General features: G+C 49.1%; 1 protein-coding gene across 5 annotated transcripts in view; it reads right to left on the reverse strand.

Moving 5' to 3' along the window:
* The window catches only part of SMOX (spermine oxidase), a 36,128-nt gene extending 25,990 nt beyond the window's left edge, over positions 1-10,138 (reverse strand). For 2 of the 5 annotated variants that reach the window (XR_011248196.1, XM_069548045.1), the window contains exon 1: positions 9,918-10,115. The gene's annotated coding sequence lies outside the window, so the exon portion shown is untranslated. Of the gene's footprint in view, positions 1-9,917 lie in introns of all 5 variants that reach the window. The other 3 variants (XM_069548046.1, XM_069548047.1, XM_069548048.1) reach the window with 3 other exon arrangements.
* Positions 10,139-17,822: the final 7,684 nt, after the last annotated feature.

The following is a 17,822-nucleotide window of genomic DNA, read 5'->3' on the forward strand; positions in this document are numbered from 1 at the left end:
AAACAGGGGCAAAGGAAGAAGAGGGTGCAGCTGAACTGGGTAAGAAAGCTCACTGAGCACCCAGGGCCTCCCTGAGAGCTGTTGTCAGCAAGTAGGGCTCTTACCCACATGCACTATTATGGCAATTTCTGGATCGTTGTTTGAAATGCCATACCATCACCTCCATCACCTCCACCTGAGCTGCTGAACAGAGTCCTCACACCTCAGAGGAAATGAGGTGTGACAAGGGGCAAGGAAAGGTGACCTCACTGACCTCCTCTCCCAGCTACAGGGGAGGCAGGAGGAGCACAGGCCCAGGGATTCTCCCTGTCTTACACTTTAGACACCCCTTCCGAGAAAGTGACAAAAGTGAGATTCTTAACCTTTTGGGAAAATGACTCAGAGCTCTGAAAATGACTATGAGCAGTTCACTCATCCCTGGCCCCATGCTTGAGACATGAAAGAGCACAGCAATTCTCTTAGGAAGCCCAGTAGGGAGTCCTGTACTCCTCACCCACCATCACACCCAGCCACTTTTCTTACTAAAACACTGTTCTGATCAAACCACTGCACTGCCCAAAAGCCTTCAATGGTTCCCAGTGGCCTAATGAATGAAGACAGGTCCCTGACACCTCTTCCCTGCCTGCAGGCCCTTTGTCTTCTGCACACTCCCACTGGACCCCAAGACTCCCACACCCAGACCTGGCCCATAGGGCATGTGAAACCTCCACCTTCTGCCCAGATATCCCCACCCTGCTAGCCACTCCCCTAGAAAGCCAGTCCTCACTCACTCCTTCTCTCGCCCTTCCAGATCACTCTTCTGTTCTAATCAAGACCCTACCCCAAGCCTCAAGGTGAGTGCAAAGAAAAAGAGAGCAAGCCAGACTGTCAGGCAAGAAAAGGGAAATTTATTAGAGTGAAACGAGAGGGTGACTGGCCCTTAAGGAGAATTCTGACAGGGTCTTTCTTATACCCCACCAATGAAAAATTCTCTGAAGGGATGGTTAATTTTTAGCCTGTAGTTGAGTCCTGTGGTCACGTAGCCAGAGGTCTGGAATCTGGTGGTCTCATAGCTTTGAGAAGGTAGGCCAGTGAGAAAACAATGTCATTTGGGCAACTTGGTCATTTCAAGGATCACTGTGATTTTATTCTTTGTTTGCGAGGTCAACATAATGAGCCATCAACAATAAAAACCCATGTGGGCCCTATCAACGCTCTCTCCTGACCTTCAGTTCAGTTCAGTTCAGTCGCTCAGTCATGTCTGACTCTTTGCGACCCCATGAATTGCAGCACACCAGGCCTCCCTGTCCATCACCAACTCCCGGAGTTCACTCAGATTCATGTCCATTGAGTCAGTGATGCCATCCAGCCATCTCATCCTCTGTCGTCCCCTTCTCCTGCTGCCCCCAATCCCTCCCAGCATCAGAGTCTTTTCCTGACCTTTGTGCCTTTCAAATCTCTGACAGTCTGCTTCCCTGGATCCTCCTGGAGACACTGCCTGCAGCCCTGTCAATCACACTAAGAGCAGGCAACAAGAATCTGGGTGTTACACAACCCTAAAAGGGAGATAGCATTATCCTCACAGTACCAATGAGACTGAGGCATAGAGAGGTTTTAGCCTGTTGCCCAGGAATCACAATCCCACTCTCTGAGATTAAAGGATGGGAGAGAACTTGTAGGGCAAGAAGACAGCAGGGTATGATGGGGTAGGAGGCCCTCCCAGAATCCCTAAGACTCAGGCCTGGCTACTGTTGGGTCCCTTGCCCACCCACCAAGTGAAGCAAAGCTTCCTAGAACCTGAGTCCTAGAACCCAGGACTGGTTCTGGGCCCCAGTCCCCTCCTGGCCATCCCTCCCTCTACAGTGCTCTTTTCTTCCACTGACTGTCCAAACTGAACCCACACCACCAAGTCCACCTCTCCCGGGAAGCTATTGCTCCATCCTACCTCCCCTCCCTGGCACTTCTGGGCCCACCTATCACCCATGTTTACAGTCTCTCATGGAACAACATCCTCCCACATCAGCCCCTCCCATCAGGTGTTTTATTGGTCAGTTAGTCATTATTAGGATGTCTTCAAAAAATTTTTCTTTCTATGATCAAATCAGTTTAGGAAATACCAGTTTCTTTTCTACAGGACTTGTCAGAGTCTTTTAAATGCATTCTGAATCTCCCACAGAGTTGTAGAGTGGCTTTTCCAGTTTCTACCCTTGTTTGTCCCCTGAAACCTTGAGGCTTCTCAGAACAGTCTTTGAGAAACACTTCCTCCTCCCAACCCCTCAGGCTTCCCTGGTGGCTCAGCAGTAAAGGATCAGCCTGCCAAAGCAGGAGATGCAGGTTCCAGCTGCAGAAGGAAATGGCAACCCACTCCAGTATTCTTGCCTAGGAAATCCCATGGACTGAGGAGCCTGGCGGGCTACAGTCCATGGGGTCACAGAGAGTTAGACACGACGACTAAGTGCAACAGTCCACCCTTCAGGACAGCCTGCACAGCAGGGAGACCATGGGTAGGAATCAAGGAGGGGAGCACGGGGTCCCCTTTTAGGAGTTATGAGTGACACTTTGGGAGCTCAGCCTGAAAGCCCCTCTTGGCACTGCCCAGGGCAGCAGAACCAGTGTCTTTAGTGTCTGCTCTTCCTACCTTACTCCTTGGAAGGAAAGTTATGACCAACCTAGATGGCATATTCAAAAGCAGAGACACTACTTTGCCAACAAAGGTCCATCTAGTCAAGGCTATGGTTTTTCCAGTGGTCATGTATGGATGTGAGAGTTGGACTGTGAAGAAAGCTGAGTGCCAAAGAATTGCTGCTTTTGAACTGTGGTGTTGGAGAAGACTCTTGAGAGTTCCTTGGACTGCAAGGAGATCCAACCAGTCCATTCTGAAGGAGATCAGTCCTGGGTGTTCTTTGGAAGGAATGATGCTGAAGCTGAAACTCCAGTACTTTGGCCACCTCATGTGAAGAGCTGACTCACTAGAAAAGACTCTGATGCTGGGAGGGACTGGGGGCAGGAGGAGAAGGGGACGACGGAGGATGAGATGGCTGGATGGCATCACCAACTCGATGGACATGAGTTTGGTTAAACTCTGGGAGTTGGTGATGGAAAGGGAGGCCTGGCATGCTGCGATTCATGGGGTCGCAAAGAGTCAGACACGACTGAGCGACTGAACTGAACTTCCTACCCTCCTTTGGGTTGGGTGACTGCCTACACTTCTGCTAGGGTCTAGAGGAACCTCCTTTGACCAGGGGCCTCAGATACTACTTTCAGGCTATGCAAAGCCCAGAGAACAAGGGGTCTTGGGAGACTCCCCCAAATCAAGCTGGACAGCTCTTCTAGGCAAATCACTCTCTGTACTCCATCTTTAGCACACGAGTTTCAGTAGTAATCCAGGATTAAAATGTATTAAGCTGCCATTCTGGGAAGATGCAGTGTTCCATTCAACAAACCCTGCAACTCTCCCCACTGCTCCCCAGGGAGGAGACTGAATCCCTCAATTGACAGGAAACTCATGTCCCTCGATGGACATGAGTTTGGTTAAACTCTGGGAGTTGGTGATGGACAGGGAGGCCTGGCACGCTGCGATTCATGGGGTCGCAAAGAGTCAGACATGACTGAGCGACTGAACTGAACTTCCTACCTTCCTTTGGGTAGGGTGACTACCTACACTTCTGCTAGGGTCTAGAGGGACCTCCTTGACCAGGGGCCTCAGATACTACCTTTCAGGCTATGCAAAGCCCAGAGAACAAGGGGTCTTGGGAGACTCCCCCAAATCAAGCTGGACAGCTCTTCTAGGCAAATCACTCTCTGTACTCCATCTTTAGCACATGAGTTTCAGTAGTAATCAGGATTAAAATGTATTAAGCTGCCATTCTGGGAAGATGCAGTGTTCCATTCAACAAACCCTGCAACTCTCCCCACTGCTCCCCCGGGAGGAGACTGAATCCCTCAATTGACAGGAAACTGAGGCCTCAAGGCAGAGCAGTCACTTGCTTGTAGTGACCCAGCCAGGGGCAGAGCAGAGAGAAGCATTCACGCCTCCCCACGCCCACGTGGCCCAACAGCAACTCATGCAACCATCAGGGCAGCTTCAAGGACTCACACAGGCCAGGCAGCGATAAGGGTTACTTGCTGGGGGGTAATGGCTCAGCAACTGGGGAGACTTTCGGGGCTTTGAGGAGAAGATGGCATGTCTAGGGCTGGAGTCAGCTGTTTCCCTAATCTCCTTGGCCACACCCTGGCTAGAGGAAGGGTGCTCACCCCAGATTGGCTAACCATAGGCCAGCTTGGCTGTGGGGAGAGATAAGATGCCCAACATGCTACCCACGTGTCATCTTGCCCTGGGGCAGTCACCTAAGATACTTTCTCATGGTTTCGGGAGCTCCTCAAAGTCTGGCAACCTAGAAATCAGGCTTGTGTTCCCAGTCTGAGACCCAAGTTCCCAGAAGCCCCTCACTTGGCCCCACCTCCCAACAGAGTAGCCCCTCCATCCCATACCCTCTTCATAACTCCCCTCTGCCCTACCCTCATACAAGTAGTCTCTACACCTCCCCCAACACAGTCCGCAGGAGCCAAGACAGTCTCACTTACCTGTTTCAGGTCTCACCTGATCTGTGCCCATCCCTGCATCTGCCTGGCCCAAAGTCCCCAGTCTCAACCCTCACTACACAAAGATAACCCATAAGCCAGCAGCACCACACCAACCAGGAGCTTGTTAGAAATGCAGAATCTTGGGCCCCATCCCAGACCTGTTGAAATGGAACCTGACTATTATTAACAAGCTGCCGAGATGACCCACATGTATGCTAGAGTTTGAGAAATACTTTTATAGACCACTGATGTAATCAAGTCCTTGCATTCATGGCAAGCTTCGACGGCTCCTTGGGGGCCTAGTGAATCAAGTCTAGACTCAGTGACTTGGCAATCAGTGCTTCAACTGACTTGTCCAGGCTTGGGCTCCTGCTCCACCTCAGGAAAACCATCCCATCCTGTGTTGGCCAAAGCCACCCAGGACTTCAAAGGCCCCTTAAAGCACCACCTCCTCCAAGAAGCTGTTCTGAACCACGTTCCACTATATCACATCTGGCTTGGCTCACTCTTATCCTGATGAGTGGGGACCCAGTCCTGTGTTCCCAGTGGCTCCAAGCACCGGGATGGGGCACAGATGTCAGGTGCCAGTTCCAGGTAACAAGGCCCAGGGCCAGTTATTGGGAAGTCCACACTCAGCTCTAGCCTGTCTTCACCTCAACTCAGCAGACAAGGACTCGGGCAGGGTGGACAAGCCCATTGCATACTTCAGAGAAGAAGCACTCCTCAGAAACATGGGCTTAATTAGCTTCCAGCAACAATGTGGAAAATGCAGAAGAGAATGCCTCCGAATCTCCCTCTTTTCCTGGGGGACTGGGAGGTCTGCTGTGATAGATAAGCAGATCCCCTAAAACCTGGGGTTAGAATGTGGAACAAGGAGACTCCATCCCTGTGTGGTCAACAAACCTTTTTTCTGCCTATTTAGCCAGGCCCCTGGAAGGCCAAGTCACCTGCCCCGAGGCATCCTCATGACCAAACAGAAAAGCCTCAAAGGACAGGGCTGCCACACCCTCCTGCCCACCCCCTCCTTTCTGGCCCAGTTCCTGCAGGCTGGCATCCCATGAGAAGTCCTTGCTCCTTTGCCCTGGGTCTTCAAGAAGGTATTCAAGCATGGACCTCAAGGAGTTCCTGGCTTCCACAGCCTCTGGGGATCAAAGAAAAAAAGTCTCTGGACTCTCATTTTACAGACACAGAAAGAAGTAAGGACAGGGCCAATACTGAAGTAGAGTAAGCTCTTTTCAGTTCCCATTTCTCTGTTCCCCCAGCTCTGCTCCCACCTTCAACCCAGCTCTACTTAGACCCCCATCCAGGTTTCCCAAGGTCAAGTCTGAACCTCCACCTCATAACATCCTAGATTGAATCCAGAATAGGCTAGTTTATCTGCAGAGCTCCTATCTGACCTCTCTGGAGTCCCCACAGGCAGATGAAGAGGGCAATGGGGCAATGCTGAATCAAAGACGTGACATTCTAATGGTGGCATCTCAAGCAGGGAGCTGTTTTTGTACCAGAAGAAAATGTCCTCCCTAGCTCCCCAAAATCGCATTATGCATGACACCCTATTTGGCTTGGGCACAATGCCCCTCCTAGAAGAAAAGGAGAGGCATGAAACAGACAGACTCAGCCACCCACTCTGAGTAAGGACCCCTTCTACCTTAGAGGGTTTGACTTCTTTCCTACCTCTCCAGCCCCAAGGCCAAGCACCTTTGGGAGCAGGAAAAAAAACACTTGGTGAAAAGACTTCAGCTCACATGTCTGAGAGGTAAGAAAGAAGTGACCGAGTAGAGTGACTTAGAGCATGGATTCTGAAGCCAGATTGCCTAAGTTCAAATCCTTCCTCTGTGACTACTGAGCTGGATGACTATGCCTTGGTCTTCCAATCTGTAAAATGGGAATAAGACCTACCTTATAGAGCTGTTAAGAGGATGAAAGGAGCTAATATTTGCAAAGTCCTTAGAATACTGCCTGGCACTCAGTGAGTATACCAGGGCCCTGGTCTAGCCTCTTGGCCTCTGCTCAATTTCTCCCACCCAGGACACCCTCTTTTCTCCCCGTTCTATCCCAGCCCAAAGCCTTTCCTAGGCATGCCAGCCCAGTTGTGATCTGAACCCCAAGCCCCTAGGTCTAGCACTCACCTCACAGTGTTATCTTGCTCCATCACCAGTCTCCCTGACTAAGGCTGCGCTTCCCGCCCCCAGATCTGAGGACCCTTGACTTCATTCTGAGAACACTAGCCAAACAGCTCATTTCTCAGCTGGGCTCCTTTGTGCAAAGAGGAGAGCTGTGGGTGGGAAGATAAAGGACTAGAGACCCCCAGACCTCAGCTTCTTCCTCCCCTTCAACTCTCTGCCCCCAAGGCTGGGTACCCAGCAGTCACCCAAGAAAGTAACCTGAAATAAAGCTCTGGCTGCCCAGGCCATCTAGTTCCTGAGTTAGAAAACATACACAAGCACACAGGTACATACCCTTCTGTTGATCTAATCTGGATTTCCACCAAAGGGAGCAAAGGAAAGCATTGATCCCCAACCCACAGCAATCCACATCAACTCCACACCCCCCCCCAAATCCATCCAATCTGCCACTACATGTACAGGCCTGCCTTTAAGCCATTTGTACCATCTCTACTTCCCTTTTCCCACTGGCCCCCTCAGATTCTAGCAGTGATTTGCACAACTGCTTTCAAGGAAAGAAAATAAAAGTCCTATGATCACTTGAGATTTACAGGGGGCTCCTGCACTGCCTGACCTTCCCACCTGGCTGAAGATTTCCTGAATATTGGCTACATTCCAGGCATTCTGCTAGATGCTCCAGATGCAACAGTGGGCCAGTCCTTAGGACGCTACACAAAGTAAACAGACAGCTGCAACAAATGGTTATGAACTGTGATAAGCACAATGAAGAAAGTAAACCACGTGCTATGATGAATTACAAAGAATGATGGGAAGGCATATTTGAGGTAAGACCTGAAAAATAAGAAGGAGCAGAGCCAGTCCAGTAGAAAACATTGGAAGTACATTCTAGGCAGAGAAAACAGCACAGGCAAAGGCCACAGGGCAGGAAAAAGCTTAAGTGTTCAAACGGCAGAAGTGATTCAGGTGTGGCTGTCAGAAAAATGCAAAGGGGACAGTGGTCAGGATTAGCCTAGGGGAGGTCAGCAGTGACCAGATCATGGGAGACCTGAAAGGCCAGGGGAAAGCTTTGAAATTTTACTCCAAGTACAAAAGGGAGCTGTTTAGGCTCTTAGAGGAATGAGACTACTCAATATTTTTCTAAATTGTTCTTGTTGCTGTTAAAACAGATTTGAGGAGGCAATTGCAGACTTGGGGAAAGCAGGCAGAGGCTACTACAGTATTAAGGCAAGACAGAAAAGATAGCTTGGCCTGGGGCAGTAGCCTAGGGCAGTAGCATGGAGTCAGAGTATGAAGAATAGGCCTGAGATAGATTTGGCAAAGGAACTTGCTATAATACCAACTATGGAGAGAAGGAAAAAGATGCCACCTAGTTTCCTGTCTTTGACGGCAGGTGGGTTATTGGGCCTTTACTGAGATGGGAAGGCCACAGGAGGGTCATGCTTGGGGACTGCAGTCAGAACTCTGTTTCATCCATATTAAGTTTTCATACCTATAACATCATAAATCATTAGACTGTGGCTGGATAGAGAGGTTAGAACTGAAGATAAAATTTGCTACATAAAATTATGAGAATGAAAATGATATACATTTAAGATTTGTGCTTGTAAATTAATGTTTGAAATTAATGATTTTAAAAATTAGAAGAAAAAAATGAGAGCTTGAGGGGAACGTAAATAGAAGGGACTCAGGAGAAAGGAGGGGGCTAAGAACAGAGCCCAGGATCCTCCAACATTTACAACTGTGTGAAAAAGTCATCCTTAAAAACAAGTAAGGAAGGGCTTTGGTAGGAGGAAAGGGGGTTTGTGAGGAAGAAAACCAAAAGTCAAGACAGGACATTACAAAGAATGATCTAGACCAAGGGAGGTCGAGGAAGATATGCTTATAGGGGAGTATAAACCACCAGAGACCTTTACTAGGGCAGTTTCAATGAAGCAGTGGGACCAAAGCCAGGTCAAGTGAGCTGAAGAACAGAGAGACCATAGGTACAGGCAGCTCTCTGGAGAAGTATTACTGTGAAGGGAAGTGAGGTCATCTGTAGCCGGGGGAGAATGAGGGATGAAGAAAAAAAGGTGGGGGAGGGTCATAAAATGGAAGGGGGGGGGGGTGCCAAAGCATGTTAAGAAGGTACTGTTGTGAATGATCCAAGAGGAGAGGTAACTGAAGAATGAGGGACAGGGAGCAGACTACGTTGGAATCCTAGTGGAGGCATTAGCCAGAGGCAGGAACTGGGATGCTTCGACCCCAGCTAACTAGAGGAAAGAGGAGGAGGGGCAAAGATGCAAAACGCAGATGTGGGTCCTTCGCTACACACTTTCAGATGCATGCATACCCATTCCAATGATCCCCTCTAGACACCTGCCGTTTTGCTGCCTGCTCCAGACACAGACAAGTTACCCACCTACTTCGCGGTCTAGCACGGGATGTGCCACCACCGGCAGATCCTGCAACCAACCTGTGGGGACAACTCACCACAGTTGCCAGCTACAGCGCTTGTCTTATCAGGCCATGCCTTTTCCTGGTGCAAGCTCCGAGGGGGTCCCCAGGCCTCTCATCGGCTCTGTCTCTAAGCCCCTCCCCCAAATTGAGCACTCAACACTCCCTACCCCTTTCCGAGTAGGTAGGGAGCCTAACCTACAGCAGCCTGTGAGCCCCTAGTTGGCTCTTCGGAGAGAGCTGCTCCCCACCCTGTCCGGGGGACTCCTCCCATACCCCCCGCGAGGAGACTGCCTGGAGGCCCTTTGGGAGGACGGCCCAGCCTCTTCCAGAGTCCCGACCATCGCCCTGGCGCCTTCTCTTCCCTCCCCAGCGCCCACCCTCTGGGTCGCCCGAGCAGTCGAGGGGCGTCAGCGCCCGGCTTTGTCTGCTCCCACCGAGGACGCCCGCCGGGCGCACGGGGTGCTCTCCTGTCGCACGCAGCCCCAGGGTCCCGCCTGCCCTCCACCCCAGCGCAGCCCCTGCCCCGGGAACCACCGCCACCGGGTCGGACCGCCGCCTCCCGCAACACGAGCAAAGGGGCGCGGCACCCACCGCCCCCGCCAGCCTCCGGGAACACCGGACACCCTCGCCCTCCCGCACGACCGCCGCTCTAGCTGCCGGAGCCCCGGACCGGCCGAGCCCTCGGGGCTGCTGCGTGCCCCTCACCCTCCCGCGGTCGGCGCAGCCCCAGCCTGCGCCGGAATGGGGCCGGCGGCCGGGGGTCGAGGATCGGGGAGCAGGCTCGTGCTGTACCTTTCCCTGCTGAGCCGGGGAAGAGAGTTTTCGGCGAGTGGCGCTCCACCTCGGCCTCCTCCGCCTCCCCTTCTCCTCAACCGCTTGGCTTCCTCCTCCAGCCGCTGCTGGGACCTTAGGGGCCCGAGCCAGCCGCCGCGGCCTGTGTGGGGCCCCGTTCAGCCTCACGTCCCCGACCAACCCCGCCCAATCCGTTCAGGCCCAGCCCCCGCTCCGCCTCTAGGCGGGGACGCGCCGAGCTCCTCCCGGGCTCAACTGGACAGGGGCGGGGAGGCTGGAGGCCGCGTTGGCAGAGGACCTCTGTGTCCCTTCTTGCAGAGGGACTGGGACCCAGCGCTCCCCACCTGAGCTCCAACGTCACCTCCTCAATCTGGGCACTTAACGTTCCCACCTGCCCCCCAAGAGAAAAGCAGTTAGTCCAGCTCTGCCTGCCCTGTGCTTGGGCATAAGGTGGAGCCTGCCAAGCAACAAGCAGAGCTAGGCCCCTGGACTCAGTTTACCTACAGAACTCCAAACCCTACCGTCGAAAGGAAGAGGAACCTCTCTCTCCTCCCAGAGCTGCCTTCACTTTCGCAGATCCACTGGATCTCAGTTGGGGGCGGGGGGAGGGAGGGTCCCTAAGGGGCTTCCTCTAGCCTCAGATTGTCTGCAACACCACTTCACACCCAGCCACCACCACCCCTTCCCATGCCACCTCACATTAATACTGGTGCGGAAATCTCAGCATCTCTATACACTGGTGCCAATCAAATCTCAGAGACAGAGTCTTGGGTGAAGTAGGAAAGGATAGCTTTAGTGCTTTGCCCTCAAAGCAGGCCACAGCTAGCTCATGCCCTCAAAACTATGGGTCCCAATTTGGGGAAGATAGTGAGAAGTTTTATGTTAACTGTTTAAAGAGGGCGTGATCAGCTCCTGGACATTCTTCTGCTGGGCTGGTGGTGAGGTAACTAGGAGTCAGCATCATTAACCTTCAGGTCCAACTGGTCTGGGGTCTACCTGCTTGTGGGCAGCATACCATCATTAATCATTAACTTGCCCCACCTGGAGCAGGTTTCAGTATCTATGAAATATCTCAAAGATGTTGTTGTGTGTATGTCTTGAATAGCAAGGAGAGGTAAAGGGGCCTTCTTAAATGAAAAGAAATAGAGGAAAACTATAGACTGGGAAAGACTAGATATCTCTTCAAGAAAACTGGAGATATCTAGGGAACATTCCATGCAAGGATGGGCACGATAAAGGACAGAAACAGAAAGAACCTAAGAGAAGCAGAAGAGGTGGCAAGAACAAGGGAACTATATAAGAAAGATCTTAATGACCCAGATAACCATGACAGTATGGTTACTCACCTAGAGTCACACATCCTGGAGTGTGAAGTGAAGTGGGCCTTAAGAAGCATTACTACGGAAAAAGCTAATGGAGATGACAGAATTCTAGCTGAGCTATTTAAAATCCTAAAAGGTGCTGCTGCTAAAGTGCTGCACTCAATATGCCAGCAAATTTGGAAATCTCAGCAGTGGCCACAGGACTGGAAAAGGTCAGTTTCATTCCAATTCCAAAGAAGATCAATGCCAAAGAATGTTCAAATTACCAGGCAGTTGTGCTCATTTCACATGCTAGCAAGATTATGCTCAAAATACTTCAACAAGCTAAGCTTCAACAGTACATGAAGCAAGATGTACAAGCTAGATTTCAAAGAGGCAGAGGAACCAGAGATCAAATAGTCAACATTTGCTGGATCATGGAGAAAGCAAAGGATTTCCAGAAAAACATGTACTGTTACTCATTGACTCCACTAAAGCCTTTGACTGTGTGGGGGTCAAAAGAAATTGTGGAAAATTCTTAAAGAGATGGGGGTACCAGACCATCTTGCCTATCTCCTGAGATGAACCAGACATGGAACAACTGACTGGTTCAAAAACTGGGAAATAAGTACGATAAGGCTGTATATTGTCATTCTTCTTATGAAACTTATATGCAGAGTACATCATGCAAAATGCCAAGCTGGATGAATCACAAGATGGAATCAAGATGACTGGGAGAAATATCAACAACCTCAAATATGCAAAAGGTACCACTCTAATGGCAGAAAGTGAAGAAAAACTAAAGAGCTTCTTGACGAAAGTGAAAAAGGACATTGAAAAAGCTGGTTTAAAACTCAACATTAAAAAAACTGAGATCACAGCCTCTGGTCTCATCACTTCCTGGCAAATAGAAGAAGGGAAGGTAGAGGCAATGACAAATGCTATTTTCTTGGGCTCTACAATCACTGCAAATGTGACTGCAGTCATGAAATTAAAAGGTACCTTACTCCTTGGAAGGAAAGCTATGACAAACCTAGACAGGAATTAAAAAGCAGAGATATCACTTTGCCAACAAAGTCAATATATTTGTTTCCAATTTCAAGCTTGGTCTGTTTGCAGCATGACAGGCCAGTTAACCCAGCAGCAAGCTATTGAGACAAGGAATATGACTTTATTCAGAAAGCCAGTTGACAGAAGAAAATGGTTGACAAATGTCTCAAAATAACCATCTTTTGGGGGTCTGGATTCCAGCTGCTTTTATAGGACAGAATGGGGGAGGAATTGAGGAAGTAAAAGCCAAGTCTATACCCCCACCACTAATGCCAGAGAAGATGAAGTTGAACAGTTCTATGAAGACCCGCAAGACCTTCTAGAATTAACACCAAAAAAAGATGTCCTTTTCATCATAAGAGGTTGGAATGCAAAAGTAGGAAGTCAAGAGATAACTGGAGTAACAGACAAGTTTGGCCTTGGTGTACAAAATGAAGGAGGGCAAAGGCTAACAGAGTTTTGCCTAGAGAACATACTGGTCATGGCAAACACTCTTTCCAACAACACAAGAGATAACTCTACACATGGACATCACCAGATGGTCAATACCGAAATCAGATTGATTACATTATTTGCAGCCCCGAAGATGGAGGAGCTCTATACAGTGAGTAAAAACAAAACCTGGAGCTGACTGTGGCTCAGATCATGAGCTCCTTACTGAAAAATTCAGACTTAAATTGAAGAAAGTAGGGAAAAACCACTGGGCCATTCAGGTATGACCTAAATCAAATCCTTTGTGATTATACAGTGGAAGTGACAAACAGATTCAAGGAATTAGGTCTGATAGACAGAGTTCCAAAGAACTATGGACAGAGGTTCATAACACTGTACAGGAGGCGGTGCCCAAAACCACCCCCAAGAAAAAGAAACACAATATATACAAATAGTTGAGAAAAAAAAGAGAAGCAAAAGGAAAAGGGGCAAAGGAAAGCTATCCCATCTGAATGCAGAGTTCCAAAGAATAGTAAGAAGAGTAAGAATAGTAGGAATAGTAAGGAGAGATAAGAAAGCCTTACTTAAAGTAAAGACTGCTGCTGCTACTGCTGCTAAGTTGCTTCAGTCGTGTCCGACTCTGTGCGACCCCATAGACGGCAGCCCACCAGGCTCCCCCCGTCTCTGGGATTCTCCAGGCAAGAACACTGGAGTGGGTTGCCATTTCCTTCTCCAATGCATGAAAGTGAAAAGCGAAAATGAAGTCTCTCAGTCGTGTCCGACTCTTAGTGACCCCATGGACTGCAGCCTACCAGGCTGCTCCGTCCATGGGATTCTCCAGGCAAGAGTACTGGAATGGGGTGCCATTGCCTTCTCCAATCTTGCAAATATCTGCTGGAATGGCCAACCTCAGAAAGTGTGTGCCTGTGCTCAGTTGCTTCAGCTGAGTCCGACTCTTTGTAACTCAATGGAGCTACAAGAGCCTGCAAGGCTCCTCTGTCCATGGGATTATCCAGACAAGAATACTGGAGTAGGTTACCATGCCCACCCCCAGGGGATCTTCCTGACCCAGGGAGCAAACCTGGTCTCCTGCATTGGCAGGTCGATTCTTTACCACTAGCACCACCTGGGAAGCCCCAACCTCAGGGAAAGTGGAAGTGAAAGTTGCTCAGTCATGTTTGACTCTTTGCAATCCCGTGGACTATATAGTCCACGGAATTCTCCAGGCCAGAATACTGGAGTGGGTAGCCATTCCCTTCTCCAGGGGATCTTCCCAATCCACGGATTGAACCCAGGTCTCCCACACTGCAGGTGGATCCTTTACCAGCTGAGCCACAAAGGAAGCCCAGGGATGTATTAGTCTCTTCAGGCAGAGGGGCAAGGTTCCCCAAGGCAGATCATTATGTATGATTATAATAGCAAAAACAACGAAAAACAAAGTTTAAAGTCAAAGAAACAGATACATCATGGAGTCGGAATTGGCTCTTCCCTGCAACACAGTTAAGGGTATGGTTTTTCCAGTAGTCATGTTCAGATGTGAGAGTTGGATCATAAAGAAGGCTGAGCACCAAAGAATTGATGCTTTCCAATGGTGGTGCTGGAGAAGACTCCTGACAATCCCTTGGAATGCAAGGAGATCAATCCTAAAGGAAATCAACCCTGAATATTCATTGGAAAGACTGATGCTGAAGCTGAAGCTCCAATATTTTGGCCACATGATGCAAAGGGCCAACTCATTGGGAAAGACCCTCATGCTGGGAAAGATTGAAGGCAAAAGGAAAATGGGAGCAGCCCAGGATGAGATGATTAGATAGCATCACCAACTCAATGGACATGAGTCTGAGCAAATCCTGGGAGACGGTGGAGGACAGAGGAACCTGGCATGCTGAAGTCCATGGGGCCACAAAGAATTGGACACAACTTAGTGACCAAACAACAATCCCTTGATGGGGAAACAAGACCTTGCCCCAAGGCTGCTCTTGACTGTTTCTCCCTGGTCTCACTCCTCCTCCCTTTCCTAATTATCAACTGTTTGAATTTACCCATTGGAACTCAGGGAAGGTCATGGAGGCTGCATGAAGATTATTTACTATAATCAAAGAAATGGGGGACACAGAAAGGCCTTGTGTCCAGAAGCCCCACAGGACCCTGCACAGTATCAATCTTGAACGTTTAACTGCACGAAGAGGAAAGTAGGGTGGGAGGGGGAGCATTCAAATCACTGCAGCCTGTCCCTTCACAGTATATGACCTTGAGTGGGAGTGGCCTCTGTAAGAAAATATTTTTCGCTTTTATCCACTGCCTCATCCTCGATTTAATAAAACCCAAAGCAACTCTAAGTGTGAGGGTCAGTTTTTCCTTAAAGAGCAAAAAAAAACAAAAACCCCCAAAGATTTTGAGGTTATTTGTTCATTTATTTTCTACTTGAGATTCTGCTCCCTGGTAGTCTTTCACTGCTCTACTTTGATGGCGGGAAGGAGGGAGTGTCTTTGACAATTTCATTCTATTTAATCCTGTGAGCATCTGCAGGGCTTCCTGGTAGTGACAGAGTCTCAGTCCAAGGGGTCAAGCCTTCCATGGAAGCTGAGCCCTGCCTGAACTGAGTCCACTAAGCTCCTCTGTCCATGGAATTCTCCAAGCAAGAATACTGGAGTGGGTTGCCCTGCCCTCCTCCAAGGAATCTTCCCAACCCAGGGATCAAACCAAGGTCTCTCACATTGCAGGTGGATTCTTTACCCATCTGAGCCACCAGGGAATCCCCTGGTGCAATTGTCTATCACTGTGTAACAAACCAACCCCAAAACTTAGTGGCTTAAAAAAACAATGATTTCTTCCTCAGAATTCATTGGATTCACTGGGCTCAGCTAGATAATATTTTCTGTTGCGTTCAGTGTTGACCAGGGAAAACTTAAAGCTTGTCTGGAGCTCAAACAATCCAAATGGCTTCTCTCTACAGAATATACTAACAACCTGGCAGCTTGACTTCCCAGAGGGTGAAAATGGAATGTGCTAGGCATCTTAAGACCTAGGCCCAGGAGGACCTGCAAGATGGTGAAGGAATAGGACAGGGAGACCACCTTCTCCCCCACAAATATATCAAAAAATCATCTGCGTGTGGAACAATTCCCATATAACATCTGAACACTGACAGAGGACCCCAGACTTCCAGAAAAACAAACCAATCTCCTCAGAATCAGGTAGGGCAAAAGATAAAGCCAAAAAAAGGGAGGCAAAGAAGTTCGGGACAGAGACCTGCACCCCAGGGAGGGAGTTGTGAAGGAAGAAAAATTTCCACACACTTTCCTAGTTTCCTACTCACTCAGAGACAGGGTCAGAGGGGAACTTCAGAACCTCAGAGGGAAGCGCAGCGAGACAGGTGCTCTGAAGGCAAAACAGAGAAAATTCACCACAGAGATCACGCCAAATGGCACTTCCCAGCTGAGAAGCAGCTTACATGCTCGCATCTGCCCACAGCGAGTGGGGGCTGAGTGCAGAGGCTCAGGCCTCAGGGGTCGGTCCATAGGGACAGGACCAAGGTTGACTGCCATGAAAATACTCTGAGAGGGCTACTGTGACACTGCAGAGGCAGACCAGGGAAAACCACCCGAGGAGCAAAAGATCATTCCTGCAGCAAGGCTTTAACACAGTACTCTAACTCCACATGCTCACAGAACAAAGGAACCCTGTACTAGCTAATGCCTAAAGAGGGGCGAGCCAGCCATAGTCTACAGCCCCAGAGGCAGAGAAGCTGGTGAGAATGCCAGAGGCAGAAGGCCCGGCAGCGCTATGGTCCCAACCCCAGAAATCACAATTACCGCCAAGCTGTGAGCTGCCTCGGGTTGCTACCCAGTTTTTCCTGGGAGCCCAGGTGGTTCAGCTCTGCCAAGGGTGTCACAACCCAGGACCAACTCCCATAGGGAAACACAAGACCCACCTCAGACTGTGGCAACCTCCTGCAAGGACCAACTGAGGCAAGCACACCCCACATACCCTAGCAGCATCTGCTGTACTTCTACCCTTTCCCAGCACAACTGAGCAAGTGATCCCTAATAAGCAGCTACCTTCACCCACTTCATGTCTGGGCAGAGAACAGACACTAGAGAGAGATTTACAAGTAGAGGTAGGCCCAAAACCAAAGCAGAACACCAAGGGCTGCGTAAGCAAAGGAAAGAAGGGGAAACCACCCTGGAAGTGGCAGGTGCAATGGTTTAAATTCCTGCAATTAGCCCAAGACTGTACTTCAGGGACAACTGTAGACTTTGAGAACAAGTACAAGCTGGAGCAAGGGAAGATCTAATTCTGAACTTATCCCACACTGCCCACAACAGATCCAGAGACCTTCCTAGGTATATTGGAGGACTTTCTGAGTCCTCCAAATCAATTAGGCAAATCAACTGGACCAGGAAAATGGAAGAATCACTTGGTCATTCCTCTCACTGCTGCTGCAGCTAAGTCGCTTCAGTCGTGTCCGACTCTGTGCGACCCCATAGACGGCAGCCCACCAGGTTCTCCGGTCCCTGGGATTCTCCAGGCAAGAACACTGGAGTGGGTTGCCATTTCCTTCTCCAATGCATGAAAGTGAAAAGTGAAAGTGAACACGCTCATTCATATTTCTCTCACTATTGCTATCTATATATTTCCGCCCCCCTTTCCCTTTTTTCTCATATTGTCCTAATATGTTTCTTTATTACTTCCTTAATTTTTTATGACCTACTTCTTCCTTTTTAAAAAACACTCTATTTTTAAAATAAATTCCATACTTTTTATTTTTGATTTTGATGTTTTGTTTTTGATTTTGTACTTTTGAGTCTAATTTTTTCCCATGTTTTTGATCTTTGTTTTTTGATCTTTTGTTTCTGATTTTGTGTCTTTGAGAGTCTAATTTTTAGTATTAATTTGCACTTAGGGGTTTGATAATAATCTTGATTGCTGTCTTCTGACTCCTTTTCTTACCCATCTTTTTTTCTTTTTCTTCTTCCTCCTTTGTTTCCCTATATAAGTGTGTGAATCTCCTTGGGAGTTCTTGGCTATTTATAGTTTTTTTCACTGTTAGTCTAGAGATTTTTGTTTTCTGTGCTGTGTGACCTGGGAAGTCTTCATGCTACTGTAAGGAATTCGAGTC

The sequence above is a fragment of the Ovis canadensis genome, chromosome 13 (genome assembly GCF_042477335.2).
Source record: "Ovis canadensis isolate MfBH-ARS-UI-01 breed Bighorn chromosome 13, ARS-UI_OviCan_v2, whole genome shotgun sequence".
NCBI classification, from domain to species: Eukaryota; Metazoa; Chordata; class Mammalia; order Artiodactyla; family Bovidae; genus Ovis; species Ovis canadensis.